This window comes from Pipistrellus hanaki, assembly GCF_964339955.1.
Source record: "Pipistrellus hanaki genome assembly, chromosome: 14".
Taxonomy (NCBI): Eukaryota; Metazoa; Chordata; class Mammalia; order Chiroptera; family Vespertilionidae; genus Pipistrellus; species Pipistrellus hanaki.
The window spans coordinates 19,556,918-19,576,633 of NC_140516.1; the positions used below are offsets into that span (position 1 = coordinate 19,556,918).

At 38.2% G+C, this 19,716-nt stretch overlaps 1 protein-coding gene across 5 annotated transcripts in view; it reads left to right on the forward strand.

Moving 5' to 3' along the window:
• Positions 1–19,716, forward strand: part of CTNNA3 (catenin alpha 3) — a 1,202,853-nt gene that overhangs the window by 665,251 nt on the left and 517,886 nt on the right. The window lies entirely within an intron of this gene.

Sequence of the window (19,716 nt, forward strand, 5' to 3'; positions counted from 1 at the left end):
TTTTTGAAATTATTCATGGAGCTCCAAAAGAAAAGCAGAACATACTTCCAGGATAATTCAAATACTTTTGTGCTTTGAATTAGCCCAGTAAATAACTACTACAAATTGTCTTTCTTTCCCCCTATCTTTCACTTAAACTATCTCACTCACCACTACCACCAGTATAGTCAAATTATTACTCCTTGTATCCAAGGAGACTTAGATGGCCTTAATTTTTCTTTGCTAGCAATATGATGTCAAAGGAGCTTGCATTATGTTTGCAAAAAGCCATTTATTCCTCAAATATATATGTACAATCACACACACACACACACACACACACACACACGCTCATACACACATATTTAAAAAAGGAGCTGTGCTGGGTGCTGAGGTAAATTCAATCACAGACAGAGAAAACATAGATTCTGCCCTATAGGAGCTTATCAAGTAGGATCAGTGGTTGTCAGGAATTGGGGGAAGGGATGAACAGGGAGAACACAGAGACTTTTTAGGGCAATGGAAATATTCTGTAAGATACAGTTATGATTGAAACAAGTCATTCTACATTTGTTCAAACGCATAGAATGTAGAACATCAAGACTGAACCATAATGCAAACTCTGGTTTATCTGATAATTATTAGGATATGGCATGTCAATGTAGGTTCATCAGTCATAACAAAGGCACCATTCTGTGAAGGATGCTGATAGTGAGTGAGCTATGCCTGTGTGAGGACGGGAAGTATCTGAGAAATATCTGTACTTTGCGCTCAATTTTACTGTGAATCTAAAAGTTCTCTAAAACTAAACTTTATCAATTAATTATTTTGTTAATTATTACTTTATTAATTTTTAGTTTTATAGAAATGAAAATACCATGGTATAAAGAAAATCTAAGATAATGTTTTACTGGTGAACATATGCCTCTGATCAACAGCTGATTAAAATTATTTCAATGTTTTGATATAAACTCTATAGCCAGAATCTCCAGGATATTAATTAGACAAGAGCTATAGTGCATCTGTCACCCAGCAGCCGATCAGACATAAAATACACCCAGGAAAGCAGCCACAAGAGGACATTTACACTCAAATTAGCAGATTTATCTGATTTAAAAAATTCAACTGTTTTTAGCAATACTGGCAAGGACCAGAGGAGAAACATAAAAGCAGTCGTCTTTTTTTTTTCTTTAAAAAAACGATGAACTTGACGTCAGAGAAAATATCTCTGGGATTGCTTTATGAGCTTGGAGACACACACAGGGATCTGACACTGCTGTTTTACATATGCTGGGAGATTTAGAAGGCTTTTGATCCCCAGATGCATACATTTTATGTTATCATACTTTTCCAATTTCCCAACCCCCTTACATTAGCTTTCCTTGCTTAGTTTTGGCATGTGGTGATGCTGATGCCTTTGATGCCAAAGAAGAGTCGATGAGCTTTGTGGCAAGACCTAACAGCAGGAAGCACAGTCAGCAGAATTTTAAAATAAATGGACTGTCACCATCAATTATTTTGTTTAGAAATCTGAACTGTTGTCAGTATAAGCATCCCATTTGACCTAGAAGCTCAAGTCAGGGGCGGGGGGCGGGGGGGAGATAGGAAGGGGGAATCCCCTCATTCTGTACCTAATTTTATTATTTTTATCATTGTTATAAATCTTTGTATTCCACAAGAGGAAGATGAATGAGGAAAAGCATAGGGAGCACCCAAGATCCATCTGTTTCTATGCTTGTTTCTAAGATACCTTCCTATCTAAGAACAACCCACACTGGAGTGATTATTCATCACAAGTGTAGGTGTCCCCTTTTTTGGAGTCCTGTTTTCTAACTTTCCCAGTATACGAAAAGCACATTTCCATGACAATCCAGAATGTCACTTCTGGAATTGGTGGTCAGTCTCAGACAGCTCTACAGGGAGCTAGTAGTAAAGGTGAGACCTAAGATGTGACTGGCAGGTAGCTAAGTGGTGGTGCATAGATCAGTTTTCCATGATTCAGCTGTTCAGAAGCTTCCTACTGAATGGAAGGACTGTAGTGCTGCAGTGAGAGTGTGATCCTACAGGGGATTTTTACACAAGCTAGAGAGGTCTCAGGATTTCTGAATGTGATCACTTACATCATTGCGGATTTAGCAATTTCCTACTCATCATGTAGCCATGATTAACCACTCAGTCCTGAAGAGTTTCCAGCTCATTTATTTATATTTTTTAAGGGTGGGAATGATTTTCTTTATCTTAACAGACTGACTGAATATCCTCTCTCTCCAAGATGAGGACCACAGAAAGAAATACACAAATATTAAGGCCCAAGGTGATAGACACTCTCTAAGCTTGTAAGCAGTATTCAAGTACTATAAAATAAAAGTATTTTAACTAGATTCTGTTCCTGGCTGTGCCACTCGACTGTGGACATTATGCTTTTGGGTAAGTCATCGTCCATCAGCGTTTTATTTCTGTGGAGCCTCTATCTTCATTATCTTAACAAATGGAGTATTTTTTCTCTTTGATAAGTATTTGAGATTATTGACCAAAAATGTATGAAACATACAATGAATTAACTCCTTCAACCATCCACAACTCCATGACCCCGTCTTTCCAGTTTGTGCACACACACCACACTGCATCCGCATTCAGCGACATGTAAGAGGAAGGTGTTTCAGGCTGTGGGAACAAACTTTTAAAGATTCACGCCAGGAGGATGAAAACAGGTGTGCCAAATTTGACCCCCATGAAGAGCCAAGGGAGGTCTCACTTTAGACTCTCTCTTCCTCTATTTTCATGTGGAGAGACATTGAAGGTGTTTCCTAAGATACCCTATGGCAGTGCCTGAACTTTGTGATTTAGTTTCCTCAAATGCAAAATGAGGGTAATACTACCTCCCAGGGTATTGTGAAGATACAATTACATGGTTAATGTGCCAGGATTAAAAAAGAAAAGAAAAAAACCCCAGATAATTCTTATAGTAATAGCTATCCTGTGCGAGTGCTTTTGTGTGCCAGACAATGTAGCAAGCATTATCTCATTTAGATATTATTTGCCTCCTTTTATAGAAAAGGCAGGTTAAGAATGGTCAAGCCGCTTACCAATGTCATTCAATGAGAAGATGCCAGAGGAGGATGGAGTGCACAGGATTCAAAGCCCATAGTCTTTTTTCCTCCCCATTGTACCTTTATAAAATATCCTTTGTCTTGGCAAATAATTTTGGCCTTGAAATCTATTTTCTCATATTGCCTACTAATGTATGTTAGCAGGTAAAATGACAAAATCAACTTTGTTACCTCTGGTTGAAGAGGAGGAGACAGACAGAGAGAAGAGCCTGACAGAACCTCTAGTCTGCATTCTCATTTTGCAAATAGGAAAATTAAGGAACATGCTTAAGGCATACAGATAGTTGGTACAAAGGCGATTTACCAGAGCCCCCTATTTTAAATACCACTAATATAGCTTATAAGCTCATGACTTTTCATAGAGTAATATTGTGTCTTGTCTCTTTAGCGAAGAATATCAGCACCTAAATTTCTAGCTCTGTGCAGGATCAGATCCTCCACATGTAAGGCATATAGTGGTCACTCCGTAACTGTCAACTGAATGGCTAAATAAATGTGACCACCTATGAAATGTATCCTTCAGAATCAGGCCTGGCTTTTAAAGGCTGATGAGCTGATACTCTAGTTCAGTGTTTCCCAAACTTCTCTCATGATGAGAATCACCTGGTGGAGTTGCTAAAATACAGATTCCTGAATCCCAACTAAGAAGTGCTAAACTAGAATTTTTGGGAACGTATAGGTAAAATTATATACTTAACTAGTGCTCTAAGACACTGCCCTTAGTGCTAAGACAGAGCACTAAGTGAAGTATACAATTTTAGTTTTTTAGCTCTTTTGTGCATCTTAACAATGTGTTTCTAAATGGTAGAGTTAATACCAACAGATGAACTTGTTCTCTGGTGTGATTTTTATCAAGTTTACCGATTGGCCTTAAGCAATTGTAAAATAACCAAATAGAAAGTAAATCTAGACTTTGCCCATCAAGTTGAAAATATTTAGAGTCTAGCCCAGCCAGTGTTTTTCAGTGGTTGAGTACTGGCCTATGAGCCAGGAGGTCACAGTTTGATTCCTGGTCAGGGCAGATTCCTGCGTGATAGGCTCGATTCCCAGTGATTCTCTCTCGTCATTGAGGTTTCTATCTCTCCCTCTCTCTTCCTCTCTAAAATCAATAAAATTATATTTAGAAATATGTAGAGTCTAGGTTGATACTTCTGTAGATCCAAGACTTGCAAAGGCTTGAAACTTGAGGATAGCAAAATACATGACGCACTGGAAAGAGGGCACAGACCTTGTAGTGACTGATCACTAGGTACATGGCGATGGCATGATGAAGGAGAGCCATGGAGTGCTGAGGGCAGAGCTGGCTGTGAACAGGTGACTGGGTTTGTGGCAATCCATATAAAATAAGGAAGCCAGACTTTTAAATAGCTACTCTCGGCTTTTGCAGAGCTTGGGTTAGTGTGGTTAAAATAATTTAACACTTAGATTTGAAGTAAGATATTTCAGAAGTCATTAAACAGTTGGGGGTCATGACTTCTGAAATACTTTATTGCACCCTTAAAGACATAGTGGTTACACCTTAGAGTCAAGAGTTAACTCAAGTGAAAAGTTTCATTTATTGAAATACAAAATAGGCTTAATTACACTGGTTCTTCTCTATGTCATTTGGTAAATATTTTATTCTGGGCTCATGTGGTAGGTAATAACCCTATTTTATGAAGTTGTATTTGACATTTTAAACTAACTAAATTAGCCAATTATAAGCTAATATAAAGTCAATTAAAAAAAAACATAAATGCTAAGCAAACAACTTTTCTCTTTGAGTAGCCAATAACCATTCGATTACTACTAGAAATTTGTGCTATGGGACAGTAAATAGAATGAGAGGGTCACTGAGTCTCCACACAAATATTCTCTCTTCACCTACTCTCACTAACTAGCTGCTGTTCTTGGAAAAGTGTTAACCATTCCATTCAGGAAAGAGTTGACAATATACTGTCTATAAGGGATTTCTTGCATTACACTTCTATCACTTAATTCTATAATCCAGGGGAAAAGATCATATGCTAATGACATGATTTTATGTTCTCCATAATAAACGACCTAATTATTCAAAGGAATAGTATTTTTGACCAATTCAAAGAAATTAAATCTGTACAAAGAAGAGATAAATAAACAGACAAACAAACCTCTTATAACTCAATTTCCTGATAAGTCCTTAGTGCATCCAGATTGTAAAAGTTTAGTAAGTGATTCAAAGCTTCCTTCCTCCACTCCTCCCAGCATGGGATCTTTCCTTTTAAAAGAGAAAGGCCTTACAGAATGACTTTGCAGCCCTCCTGCCTACAATTTACCCTCTCCCTTGCCTCCTCCTGCCTTTTCTCTATCTCCTTCTCCTTCTCTCCAGAGCTCCCATCTTTTTTCTCTCTGAAAACATTCTTCCTGTACATTTTTCTCTTTTATCAACAACTAGAAGCTCCTCATGCCAGACATTTTATGATCCAATTGAGTGTATTACAGTTTCCCTTACAGCAGAAATATAAAAGTCTCCAACATGGCTTTAGACTCAGTATCTGTCTCAGATTAACCACAAAATGTCTCTCCCCCCCCCCAAGAAAGTATTTACAAAATCTCTTTAGTGGAATTGATATACATAAAAGGAAACTTTTATGTGCAAGTAAAAAACCATGTCTGATGACTTTATTAGTTTCATTTGTAGAGGTCTGTCCTCTATAGAGATTAGTAATTACTTTGTATTTGAACATGATACAATAATGCACATTCACATTTTAGATGTCTGAAGCAATCTCATGACCTAGGTTTATCCCTGTAGAGACATACATCTTATTTTACCAATATAACCAGCTAGGGGGAAGTGCTGGGGTCCTTCAAACCTTTTGGTGCTCCCCTGATCATACCTACAGGTAAATGCACATTGGCCAATGTGTTGGGTCATCCCTGGATCTCCTGTTCCATAATTTAATTTTATACCTCTTCATTTCATATCAATGGAAATGAGTGATTTTGGTCTTTCATAATATTATTCCTAATTCATGAGTAAATGGTAGAAAACTAGAGACAGCGGAAGTGGTATAAAATGCAAGTCTATATTCAAACAGTAAAATAAAACAGGCAAGAATTACATATTGAATCATGAGCAGGGGGAAATGAGAGGGAAAAAATAATTGAGAGTATGAAAGAAGACCCTCTTGCCTTGCTAATTAGGTATTTACTTTATGTATAAGGGAATCTTGCTAGGTAGGCAATATAATGTAACAGAGGCCACAGAAATACTTATCCAACATGTAGAGTAGAACTCATGTATTATGTAGTGAGTTGCAATAGATTGTCCTGAAGATCTCTTTCAGCTCTGAAAAATCGGGATTTGTGTATTGTATAAATGACCATTGAAAATGGAAATTACCCTTCTCCATCTGGTGCTATACACTCCTCCAGGCCTCCCCTCACTCTTCCTGGTAATAGACATTTCCTCCCATGATACTCACAAGTACTTTGAAAATGCACTGAGTGGCCAGATTATTGTGATCTCTGAACACATAATTATCTGGCCATTCAGTGTATATCCTATATAATAAAAGGCTATTATGCAAATTGTCCCCTGGACCAGGAGTTCGACCAGTAGGCAGGCCAGCCAACTAACCATATCCCCTCCCCCTGGGCCAGACAAGCTGGACCCCACCCATGCACAAATTCATGCACAGGGGATCTGATATATATATATATATCAGAGACCGTTCAGAGACCATAATAATCTGGCCACTTAGTGTATATTTGAACTTTATAGTTTTACTTACTTGCCCTGTACACAATGGTAGATTTGTGTTTCCCTGGCTTTGAAAATTTGTTCCTTCCTCTCTATGTGATTATTCCCTGCAAAAAGCCAGCCTTCCTTTAGAGGTCAAGTGCTAGAAGCCTTCACTTCTCTACATCAGAGGACTTTCACTTCCTAAATCTGCTGAGATGTCCTTTAAAACATTTAATCATAATTTATCTTGTATTACAGCAGAGGCCTCCAAACTGTAATGTGCATGAGAATCACCTGGAGAGCTTTTGAAAACAGTTTCCTTGGAGGATTTGTGAAGCAAATCCTTTGTCTCAGTATTTTTATCCCTCAGAAAATGTTATTTACAAGGATGATTCTCTTAATTTTAACCCATCAGGAGGAAAACACAAGAAAAACAGTGCAATTATAAATTTAAAAACTACTATAAATAAAATGAAGAACTGAGAAAGAAAAGAAATAAAATCTGAAAGGAAATAAAAATGTTAGCAGTATTTGTGTTGGGAACGAGAGGATATTTGTCTTTCTCCTTTTTTATTTTCATATTCTTAAAAATAGCATATCTTAGTTGAATACAATAAGAGAGATTATTAAAGAATATATATGTGCTTGTTGAGGGAACAAAGGCAGATAGATGGTCAAAGGAGGTTGCTTTGAATGCAAGTCTGTGAGTGCGGTGGGAAATTAGAGGGAAATTGCTCCTGCTTCTGTAAGACAAGGTCTTACTGGCAATTCCAGGAAGAGCAGGGTCTTGCTTTTTCCTGTGTAGCTGCCCCACTCCAAGCTCACAGCGGGCCGGCAGACCCTTTTGTTGAGTGAAGGAACACATGCCTTGCCTCGCTGACTCAGATCTGAGGGACAATTTTGCATGGACAACTTCTCCAAGCCCCCTACTGGGGGAGCAAAGAGGGCGAGTAACCTAGGCAAACTAGAATCAACTATCTCCCCCGAGGTGAAACCCCAGATGCTCCAAGCAGTTGTTAGGAACTTTATTTAAATGTAATCTGGTAGCAGGGTTTTTTGCCGTTAGTAGCTGGAGCAGGGGTTCATTTCTGAGCTTTGCAAGTCACTTTAAGGGAAAGACTGTTTCCAATATACTTGAAATCGTACTTTAAAGCTCACTGGATGCCAGCCAACAGGAAAGCTCGGCGCTCTCTGCAGGAACATACTCCTCCGTGTGCTTTAGTTCGCAGTGTCATCATGAAATGCCTCTTTCCGAACGTAGATTAACCTTGATAACCAACTGTTGGGAGCCCAGTGCCAAATGTGTTCACTTTTTTTTTTTTTTTTTTTTTTTTGGCTTCTTACATGGCAAAGTGTGTGTAACACACCATAATAAAGCAATTAGATAATTATTGTTTTTAGCTAGAGATTACATGGCCTGTGTTTTACTCCAGCTCAGAAAGCTAGGTAAAAAGTTTTGTCATCAAACCGTCTTGTTAGTATTCATTTAATTTTGATGAATTTTATAAAAAAAAAATATTGTAAGCACTTAGCTAATTAACAGCTTTAGCAGCAATTTACAGGTAAAATGGAGAATGGAAGCTTATGTGCCAGGGTTAGGTTCAAATTCCACATTTAAAGGAAAGATGGAAGGAAGAAAGGAAGGAGGATAAAAGGAAGAAAGGGAGGAGGGGAAAAAAGAGAGGAAAAACGTAATTCACAGGAAAGCCACCCATATTCACTGGAGCTTGCTTTGACTTAAATGTGCTAATTGAACTAAGTCAAACTGTCTTCTCTCTCAATTCATTAACAATATTGTAATTAAAAGAGCACCTTCAGTTCCAGAGGGTAATGACCTTTTTAATTGAATTTTGGGATTCAGATTGTTGCTGAATAGTAGTGAATTTAAAGGCTGAATTTAAATGCCAGATTTTCTCCTGGTAAATGTGCAATTAGGAATCAAATGTGGATCCAGTGATTTGCTTCTTTTACTAATATATGGCCTTCCTCAACCAAAATTGGTTTCGCTCAGTGGATAGAGCGTCGGCCTATGGATTTAAGGGTCCCGGGTCTGATTCCGATTAAGGGTGTGTACCTTGGTTGCAGGCACATCCCCAGTGAGGGGTGTGCAGGAGACAGCTAATCAATGTTTCTCTCTCATCGTTGTTTCTGGTCTCTGTCCCTCTCCCTTCCTCTCTGTAAAAAAATCAATAAAAAAGAAATTAAAAACAATATATATGGCCTTCCTCGGATTTCAGAGGAAGACAGAATCTATTGAAATATCACTATGTGTTTGACTGGCACTTGATTGATCTGTAATAGTTGGTTTTCCAAAGAAATTTGAAATATTTAAACAACTTTATAAGACATTGTCTAAAACAATCACTATTTGTACTTTCCTAGGGCCTCTAGTCATTGTATAATTATATAAATACTAGAGGCCCCAGCACATGAAATTCATGCACGGGTACAGTCCTTAGGCCTGGCCTGCCATCAGGGCCATCTTCCCTGGCTGCCTGCAGCTGGCCCACCCACCTCCCCCCAACCCACCTGGTTCCCCGTTCACCATCAGGAGATTGGAGCATGATGTCCTATAGAAGGGATCAACAGGTCGGCAGTTCCCACCTGCTCACGGGCCCCGCCCCCCACTACGGGTTGCCCTCTGTGTGTGGGGCGACTGGCTGGGTGAGGGCTTTGGCCTGATACCACCCATGTCCCCCGCTACCCACCCTGGTTCCCCATTCGCCATTGGGTGATCAGAGCCTGCTGGCCTGGGGAAAGGATCAAGAGGTGATCAGTATACCTCATAGTGTCTGGTCAAGTAGTCCTTGTTGTTGTTCCACTGTTAGGGTCAATTTGCATGTTACCCTTTTATTATAGTTTGTGTGGTTTTTTTTTTGTTTGTTTTTGCATAGTTGTAATCAGAGCATTTATTAAACTCAAGTGCTAAGAAGCTACAGTAGCAAAAACTTTCCAAAACTCAGTGATTCACACAAGATAGATTAAAAACTTTTTTTTTCCTTCATGTAACAGTCACAAAAGAGTATTCCAATTTAGTGGTGCTTCTGCTCCACATGGTCACTTAGGGCCTCAAGGTGTTGGTGGCTCTGCTTTATTTGCCATGTGGTACCTGTCTGGTTCTCACTATTTCAGCCTATAAGATGTGGTGGAGGGAATGTGCAGAAGACAGGGCTGTTTCTAAGTCATATATAACTTTCTTACTTTGTGTTGCAATTAGTCACACGAGAGTGGGAAATGTAGTAATGCTGGCAGCCATGTGCCAAACTACAAATCTATTACTAGTGAAAAAGAAAGACTGGCTTTTGTGGACAGCTAGTGGCTCTGTCACAATATATGTAATATTCTCTCCTTTCTCATGTAACATTATTTCATAAACAGTAGACCCTTCATTTAGTTTCGGATATGAGGTAAAGGTATTGCTACTCTTCAGTATAAAAAATTGCTCACATAAATACATTAAAGCTTTAACTAAAAAAATGCAAGTGACTCATATCCTGAATAAATCTATATTATCTCCTATATCACATTTTAATTAAAAGTTTTACATCTGTGTATAAATCTTTATACCATAATTTACTTTTTAAAGTTTATAAAAAATATTAGCCATCACTTGATTTACATGTATTCCTAGTAGGCTGGGCTACATTTAACAAATCATTTTCTCTTTTTCTTTTCATAGAATATAGTAGATTAGTTCATGGCTTTAGTTTAAGCTAATGCTGAATTCAACATTCCATTCATTAACTTACTAAAACTCCTTTCTGTGTTTTGCTATATATCATTCCTTGTTAAGCCCAAAGCACTAACCTAGAGCTTTCATGTATGTTCCCTCACTTCATCCTTTCATAACTTGATTGTCAACATTATTTACAGTTTAGAAAAATAAGTTCAAAGAAGTTGAATATCCTGTGTCACAATTGCTTTAGTTGGAGAAGAAATTTTCTATTGGATTTGTCAGATCTGCATTCATGCTTTTTTTCAATTAGATGAATCTTCTCCACTTATATAAATTAAAAAAAAAATTCTACTCAATAGGAATGACTCTATTGTTTAGGGTTCTTCCCCATGATGACCCTTAAGCTTTCTGAAGTCTTCTTTCAGGTACTTCATACACTCTCTCTTCTCCAACGTAAGTTTTCTAGTCTCTTCATGGTTTCTTTTAGCCCTTTCATCATCGGAAGCATTCATCTCTGAATATTTCTCAGTTTATTTTTTTATAATACCCCTCCATGTGATGCTTAGAATAGAATGCAGTATTTCTGGATTGCCTAAGAGGCATAATACCATGAGACTATCTTAACTTGGGTGCTTTATTAATTTAACCCTATTCAATTAGTTTTATAAGCCATGTTGTAGTATTCTTTTCTACTGAGCTTAATATTGGCATATACATTTTATGTATTAATAAGCTTGAGATACAGGCTTTAAATATTGAATTTTATTATATTCTTTCTAAGTTCATATTTTATCCCATAAAGTGAGCCTATAAAATTCTTTGGCTATTCTCAGATTTTTTGTGTCCTAAAATTTTCATTATTGCAATTAAAAATAATCAAAGTATGGCCATACTCAAAGAAAGGGAGTATTCCTAAGGCAATAAAACATTTTATTAAAGCACTTAAGGTATATTATTTCTAGTTCTTATAACTACAGTAAGATATGGATGTCAGTGTACATATTTTACTCATTGAAAATGAGTTATTTGGGTTTTTCCCCTACAATCATAAAGATATAATTGAATTTATATGTATATACACTGAGTGGCCAGATTATTATGATCTCTCAATGCATATTAATCTGGCCACTCAGTGTATATCCTATATAATAAAAGGATAATATGCAAATTGTCCCCTGGACCAGGAGTTCGACCAGCAGACAGGCCAGCCAACCGCCCATGTCCCCTCCCATTGGCCAGGCACAAATTCATGCACTGGGCCTCTCTCTCTCTCTCTCTCTCTCTCTCTCTCTCTCTCTCTCTCTATATATATATATATATATATATATATATATATATATATAATATCTGGCCAATATATATATAATATTGGCCAGATTATTATGCATTCAGAGATCATAATAATCTGGCCACTCAGTGTATATATATATATATATATATATATATATATATACTCAACGGACTAATCAGAAAGGACTAGATGGTATTTTTAGCTGAACTTGCAAGGGTCTTGCACACTGTTTGCACTAAAAGTGACAGAGGTGAAAATCATTGTATTACAATCTCTCAAATAAATATGTCTGGGAATTTTAAAACATGGGAGGTTTGCTTTCCATATCCAATGCTTGATGATTTTTCCAAAAGCAAGTAGAGCAACATTATATCACTAGGCACTTTATTCGGCTGAAGGAAAGTAGAATCTTGATGTCTATCAGGGTTTGTCTGGGAAGATACCAGAAGCTGAGAAACTGAGCAATGTGATTATGCCAATTGCTAGAGGATATTCCTTACTCTTGATTCTAAATTGGGAGAGGAAAGTTAAAGCTCTACTTTGAGAGCTTCTGCAAAGGTACTTGGGTCTTTTGTGCTCATTGACTTTTTTTTTTTTTTTTTTTTTTTAACCAGGAAATCAGATACCACTTCTCGATTTCCTTGACTCTGTTCAAAAGTAAACCCATTAATTACTACCATCTCCCCACACCAGCTATCTAGATGTGTAGGAAATGGTTTCTAGGAGCATGATAATCTATAGTAACAAAGAAAATATAAATTAGAGCATAGAAGGAATGTATCACTTCACATTTTCCCCCTCCCTAGTTTTAGATCTTAAGACAGAAAATAGACTATAGTTCCTCAAAGCCTTCATAACAAGGAGCACAGTGCTCAGCATATAATAGGTACCCTACATGCATATCTGTTTTTAGTTTTGTTTTAATCCTCACCCAAGAACATTTTCCCACTGATTTTTAGAGAGAATGGAAGAGAGAGGGAAAGACAGAGAAAAAATATGGATGTGAGAGAAACACATCAATTGGTTGCCTCCTGTACACCCAGACCTGGCCCAGGCCAGGAAGGAACCTGCAACCCAGTTGTGTGCCCTTAACCACAATTGAACCTGGGATTCTTTGGTCCCCAAGCTTATGCTCGATCCACTAAGCCAAATAGGCTAGGGATATTTGTTGATTACAAGTTTTACTTCCCAATTTAACGATCTAAGAAGGACTTAGAGGAAAATACAGAGAAACAGAGATGATGCAAATTAGCCAATAGGTGACAGGAATTTTTATGTAAAAATTCAACTCTTATTTCCTTTTATGTTTAGAGTTTTTATTCTAAATGTATGTACAATGACAACACATACACTCACAAATTATTGAGAGAAGCTTTAAATTCCAAGATGATTTCCCTGCATCGCTTAGCATATTTCTTCTCTCTTGTCAACTGGTGTGTGCTAAGGGAATGCAAATTAACTCTATTATTAATTTAAGTAAGACATAATTAGTAAGGTAAATCTTCTGCCAAAAACCACATAACACATTCCAAAGCCAAATATAAATGAGCTATGTGATTAGCCTGCTGTTGCCCTTTATTAGAGTAGATTAATGGCATCTTTGCCATGGGTATAGAGATGTACCTCCCTGTGTATTTTTTAGGCGTCTTAGGACTACTTGTGAATGGCAAAGGGAACGTCACATCTTACTATCTTATGGTGACATTTCACTTAATCACTCTGAGAAAGCAGGTTTGATTGAACAAGTGTCAACTGATTAAAAACCTAGATAGAGTAGTACTTGTAGGCATTTAATAAGCTCAATGACTAATTTTTTTTAATCAGTCAATAGCAAACATGTGCTCTTTTCATGCGAATATTTCAGTGTTTCTTCTGCCATGGACCATTCTCCAGACTGGGTGTAGCATTTTTTTTTGCCAAGAGCACCTTTTGAAACATTCTTGACTAGAGGAAACACAAGGAGTAGCAATATGTTAATGAAGCAAATTCACATGGATTAATTACATCCCACTTCCTCTGTTGAGGCCAGTAGCACAATTCCAGGAGGGGGAAAAAAAATGAAGCAAGAAGTAGAAAAGCCCTCAAATTAAATTCTCAAGTCTGATTTATGAGATTGTAGGAAAATCTAGTTTTTTTCTCATATCAATTATTTGTTCCTCTGCTTCCCTGAGTAGGTTGCTCCAACAGAACCTGGTTTCTGGCTTCTTGCCTACACCATTTCCTTCTTGGTTTATTCTCATTATCGCCCTTCTATCTGGTAGGAGTGAAGACCCTTGCAACTGGGAATCCAGACTATATAGAACAAAACCTATTGCTGACAATGGGCAGTTAAGAGACAAAAAAGGCTATTAACTTATGCTGTTGTTTTCCGGTAGCCATTGCAGGGCATTCTATGCCTTCCATTCTTCCCAAATCAGGTCACCATTCTAGTTCCTGCTGGGATTTTTTGTTTTGTGTGTGTTTTTTTGTTTGTTTGTTTTGTTTTTAAGAATATGTAAGCCTAGCCAACACAATTCAGTGGTTGAGCATTGACCTAGGAACCAGGAAGTCATGGTTCGATTCCCAGACAGGGCACATGCCATGGTTGCGGGCTCAATCCCTAATATGGGGGGTGTAGGAGGCAGCTTATCAATGATTCTTTCCCATCATTGATGTTTCTATCTCTCTCTCCCTCTCCCTTCCTGTGCAGTGAGCAGGCATTTAGGATGTTTTTTATTACCTTAGTCCTTTATAATCATGTTCTTTGGCCATAAGGCAAAGTGCTTTAGGCCTGTGCATGTGCACAGGATATAATTTGAAGTATTAGCTATAATACTACTGCTTCCATTTGTAGAGAGGACTGTAGGATTTAGAAAGATGGGGCATTGGGTAGGGAGTTGGGAGGGGATACTGACTTTAAAAAAAAAAACAAAACCCTAAAAACTAACAAACAGAAAACAATTACAAGAGCGTCAGTACAAAAAGATAAAATTTATGAGCCTAAACTTGAAATAGAAGAGCTTACTTTAACTGAAGAATAAAATAAATGTAAGAAAAATGAGTGAGAAAGTATTCTAGAAAACCATATTGTGACTAACTCGTAGAGGTCCTTTCTCAGGAGTTTGGAATGAATATTATAGGTAATGGGGCCATTACGAAAGTTTTTGCAGGAGGGAAATGACAGAATCAAAGATATACTGTAGGAAAACCTATTTCTCTCAGGAAGAGGAATGGGTATTAAGGTAGTCAATCAAGAGATAAAAAAAAAAAAATGTCCTAGTTAAGAGTGATTGCAGAGTGGAAAGAAGTTGACAGCAGAGACATATGGGTCATAATGTAAAATTACATAACCTGTTGGATTTTTGGGAAAGAAAGAAAGGACGAGGGATTCAAGGTGACTATGAAATTTCTTTTTATTTTTTTCTATGTGTGTAAATTATTTTAATAAAAAGCATTTTAAGTTATAAATTATTAATCCAAAAACCTAATTATTTGAACAGAATCCAAGTCCTTTGAATTTTTAATTATAGACAGTATAAGAATCATTAAAATATTGACAAAATTTCTTCTCACTTAGAGAAAAAAATAAATTAACAATCTAGTATAATATTGTTAGAAAATTTTTTTACTTACAGAGTGATTAACCAATTGTTCAACTATTTGTTTTTTAAATTGAGGTATATTTGGCGAATAGCATTATATTACTTTCAGGTACACAACATGATGATTTGATATTTGTATACATTGTAAAATGATGACCATAGTAAGTCTACTTAACATCTATCATCTTACATAGTTACAAAAACTTTTTTTCTTGTGATGAGAACTTTTAAGATAAACTCTCTTAGCAACTTTCAAATGTGTAGTACAGTATTAAGTATGAAATTTCAAGTATGGTTGACTAAGAGTATAGTGATTTTATTATCAGATTTAAATAAACATACAGAAGTAACAAGGTTAGGAAGGAAGATGGTAAGCTTGAGTTTAGACATATACAATCTGAAACATTAGTGGGATATATGTGTAGATATGCCCCAAGAAGTTAAGCATGAAGGATCGGAATATAAAATAAAATGTGGATCTAAAACCACAGATTGATGTTTCATTCATGGGATTGATGCTGTCCTCAAAAGAGAAAAGGAAAAGATAGAGAAGAAAATATCTGAGGACAAACCACTGAGAACATTTAGCTTGAGGTAAAGAAATCAAGGAGTGGGAGGAGGAGACAGAGACAGAAGAACCAGGAATTCAGGCACCGAAGGAGCTAATTTCAAGGTAATAGGTAGCTGATTACAAAAAGTGACTGGGGTCAAGGAATGGCCTTATCCTGTCCAGCACCAATTTGAGGATTCTGAGTTCAAGGAGGTCAAGTTACCAGCTTTGTTGCCTGGACTAGTACCTCTGACACAAAAGGGTGTTGACTAAGGAGATCAAGATAAGAAAGAAAGGTGCCCTCACCAGTTTGGCTCAGTAGATAGAGTGTTGGCCTGCAGACTGAAAGGTACCAGGTTTGATTTCCATCAAGGGCATGTACCTTGGTTTTGGGCACATCCCCAGTGGGAGGTGTGCAGGAGGCAGCTGATCAATGTCTCTCTCCCATCAATGTTTCTAATTCTCTATCCCTCTCCCTTCATCTCTGCAAAAAATCAATAAAATATATTTAAAGATAGAAAGAAAGAAAGAAAGAAAGAAAGAAAGAAAGAAAGAAAGAAAGGTATAATGGATGGATTTTATTCACTTAACTCATTCAAGGAATATTTACTAATCTGTGTTAGACACTCATCTAAGGCCTGAAGAATCAGCAGTAAGTAAATCAGGTCCAATCCTTTCTCTCTGGAAGATCACTGTAAATGACTGTAAGAGGAAGAAGTAACTGCAATAAAATATGATGGCTCCAGATTCAAAGGAGCTTTATGGGTTTGAGAAGAGAGAAAAATAAATATTCAGGAAGTGACAAGAAGTGGATATAACCCACCCACCTATAGGCCACCAATCTATAGGCTGAGGGGTTTAGAAGAGAAAGTTTTCACTCTTTGAGAGATTTGTAGATTATTTTACTTTATGGGGGAGTCATTTTAAACGAGTTGTTGAAGGGAATGTTCAGATTTTGTAGATTTCCACAGGGTATGTAGGAAGGATTGGTGAGTGGTTAAGGAGGGTTTTGAAGTTGTATCGGATTAGGTTATCTGCACAGCTTGATTAGTCCTGAGCTTTAGGCTAAAGCAAAGCAGGACAGAGGGCTTAATGGGATTAATTGTGCTGGTTCCTCAGGCAGTTTGTGAGATAATGATTTAGACCATGGGGTGGAAAGGGGAGGGGAGGGGATATCTGTGAGTGGTTAGAATCCAGTGGGTCTCCTCTTCAGATGTAGCTCCAGTGAAGTATACAGATGGGCAGTATGTGTGCCTCACCAACTCCACCAAGAGTAACATAGAGCCTGGTGAAAATTTGCTTAGCTATTTTAAATATGTTTTTATTTTATTTATGAGAGAGGGGGGAGGGGTAAGGGAGAGGGATAGAGAGATAGAACCATCAATGAGAGAGAGACCTCCATCCACTGCTTCCTGCACACCCCCTACTGGGTATTGAGCCTACAATCTTGGCATGTAACTTGACTGGGATTTGAACTGGGACCTCTTGACTTATGGGCCATTTCTCAGCCACTGAGCCACACTGGCCGAGCTACTTATCTATTTTAGAACATGAAGAGAGCGTGGGAAAAAAAAAATGAAAGTAGCAAGGTGGGAGAGGAGAAGCTTTCAGAAGGCCTCAAAAAGGGGTTAAAAATATAAATTCCTTTAAAATAGAAGCTGGTAAAAATACCCTTGCATGAAAAAGCAAGATGCCAGGCGATAGAGAATGGTAGAGCCTGTGGCTCCTTAGATATATATGGAATACAATTCGTTTCCTAAAGAACTATTTTGGCAGACTAGATCAGGCTTTCAGTAAGTCACTCCTGGTTTAAAAGAATAATAATATACTTAGGTTACATTTAAATAGCAGTTGGAACAAGAATTTATTACTGATTCAAATGGATGTAGAAAACTCCTCTCAGTGCAATAGAGGGAAGAACAATTTTTCTCAGAGAACATGAACTCAGTCTCAAAACATGTGGGTAACAGGTTACTGTCCCAGGATAAGGGTTCCTAATGCCGCTTCAAAGTGTGGCCTTGATAAGAATTTGAGACTTTGCGTTCAAGGTGGGAAGCCAGTCTTTCTTCTAGGTGGTGTAGTAGAGTGGGTAAGACTACACATGAAAAGGTTCCAGGCTATAAATGGGGGAGAGATGGTACAGTTTTATGAAACGTGTCTATTAGTACCAGGACCTCTAGACAATGATCTGGATTTGGGATACAGATTCCCCCACTCCATCCCAGGACTCTGGGTACAGGCAAGGACTAGACAGAGGGACAGGCCCCAATTCTAGAAAGAAACTTGGTCATGAACAAGAATCAGTAGGCAGGTTATGAAGCAAGGGTTAAGAGGAAAACCAGTCTGGAAATAGGTTTTCCCATGATGTCATGGGAAAAGAATTTCAGGAACACGTGTTCGAAGAGTTGAGCGATAGCAGTGTCACTGTAAGAAACATTCAAACCTGTGAAAAAATTTTGTGATTTTAATGTGAGTCAAACTGTGGATAATTGCCGGGAAGCAAAATCTCGAGAGATTGAAATAATGCTCCTGAGAATGACAGTTTTGTACCTTATTTTATACATTACAACCCAAAGAGATGAGGCAAGTGGGTTACATGAAATCCTTTGGTGATAGATTAGGGAGGTGAGAGAAAGCACAGGGGGGAATCTCTGGGAATGATAAAAGTAAAATGATAGACACATGCTTCCTTTCCCTAGGTGGGTAGAGGATACCAACAGTCAAACATGACCATGATAACAGCGAGAGGATTTATGGTTCCTACTTTGTACATTGGTTGTACCCTAAAGGGTTTGGAAAAAGGGGAGTCACCCTGACATTCCAAAGGAATGCTATTATAGATGAAAAGACAATACAGAGGCTTAGTTAAGGTAAAGATTGACCTTTGGGAATCTTCTAGCCTAGGACATGACTACCTACCATAAACTGCTTTTAGTTAAACAGTTTTAAGTTCAGACTGTTGTTCATGGTAACTTAGGCCTCTGAATTTTCAAGGCCACCACACAGGCCTCCCCTGAGTTAGCCAGGTTTAGTATGTGGGCCCTTTGCATCCACAGTGGCAAGACTTATTTGAACACCTCGAAAAGGCTGCCACACTCAACAAGGCACTTCCCCAGCACTCAGCTGGTAGATTACATTCACTGCCCCCAGGCACTCCATGCCCAATGCCCCATATACGACCAGTGGCTTAGTTTTGTCTTGCTGTGAGAGAAGTCCAGATTCTGGGGCAGCAGGCCCACACTTGGGCCTGCCAAGCCCAGGAAGGTTGTCAGGACCCAGAGCTGCATCACTCTGGCACCTGAGGCTGATTTGGGGCAAGCTACCTAACTTCCCTGTGCCTCACACCCTATCTTCACATCTGTCACCAAGGCTTGGTGGTACCCAAGCCATAGATGGCACTTCCTACCCACTCAGATGCCTGGAGTAACTGTGCAACTGTCCTTTCCTAGTTAATCCGCTGGTTCTATTTGTTCCCTTCCCTAACTACCTGCTGTAACAGACACTGTGGTCGAAAACTTGGACTAACCTATGGCAGACTTCCAGCATAGTGCATCCTAAGGGCTCATAAAAACTCACTGACGGCTCTGTAAATCCCAGATTCAGTTGAAACAACACTTAATTCTAAATCCTGCTAATTCTTTAACTGAGTTTCTCAGGATGCTTGTAACTCAGGATGGTTGCTGAGCCAGTGAGGACTAACCAGGAGCCTAGAATGGTCCCGGACATGCAGGTGGAGTTCACCAGTAAAGCCACCTTAATAGAACTGGGAAAGAGCTGAGATGGGACGGGATGGGAGCTGAAAAGGGGAATGAAGGCAGTGGTA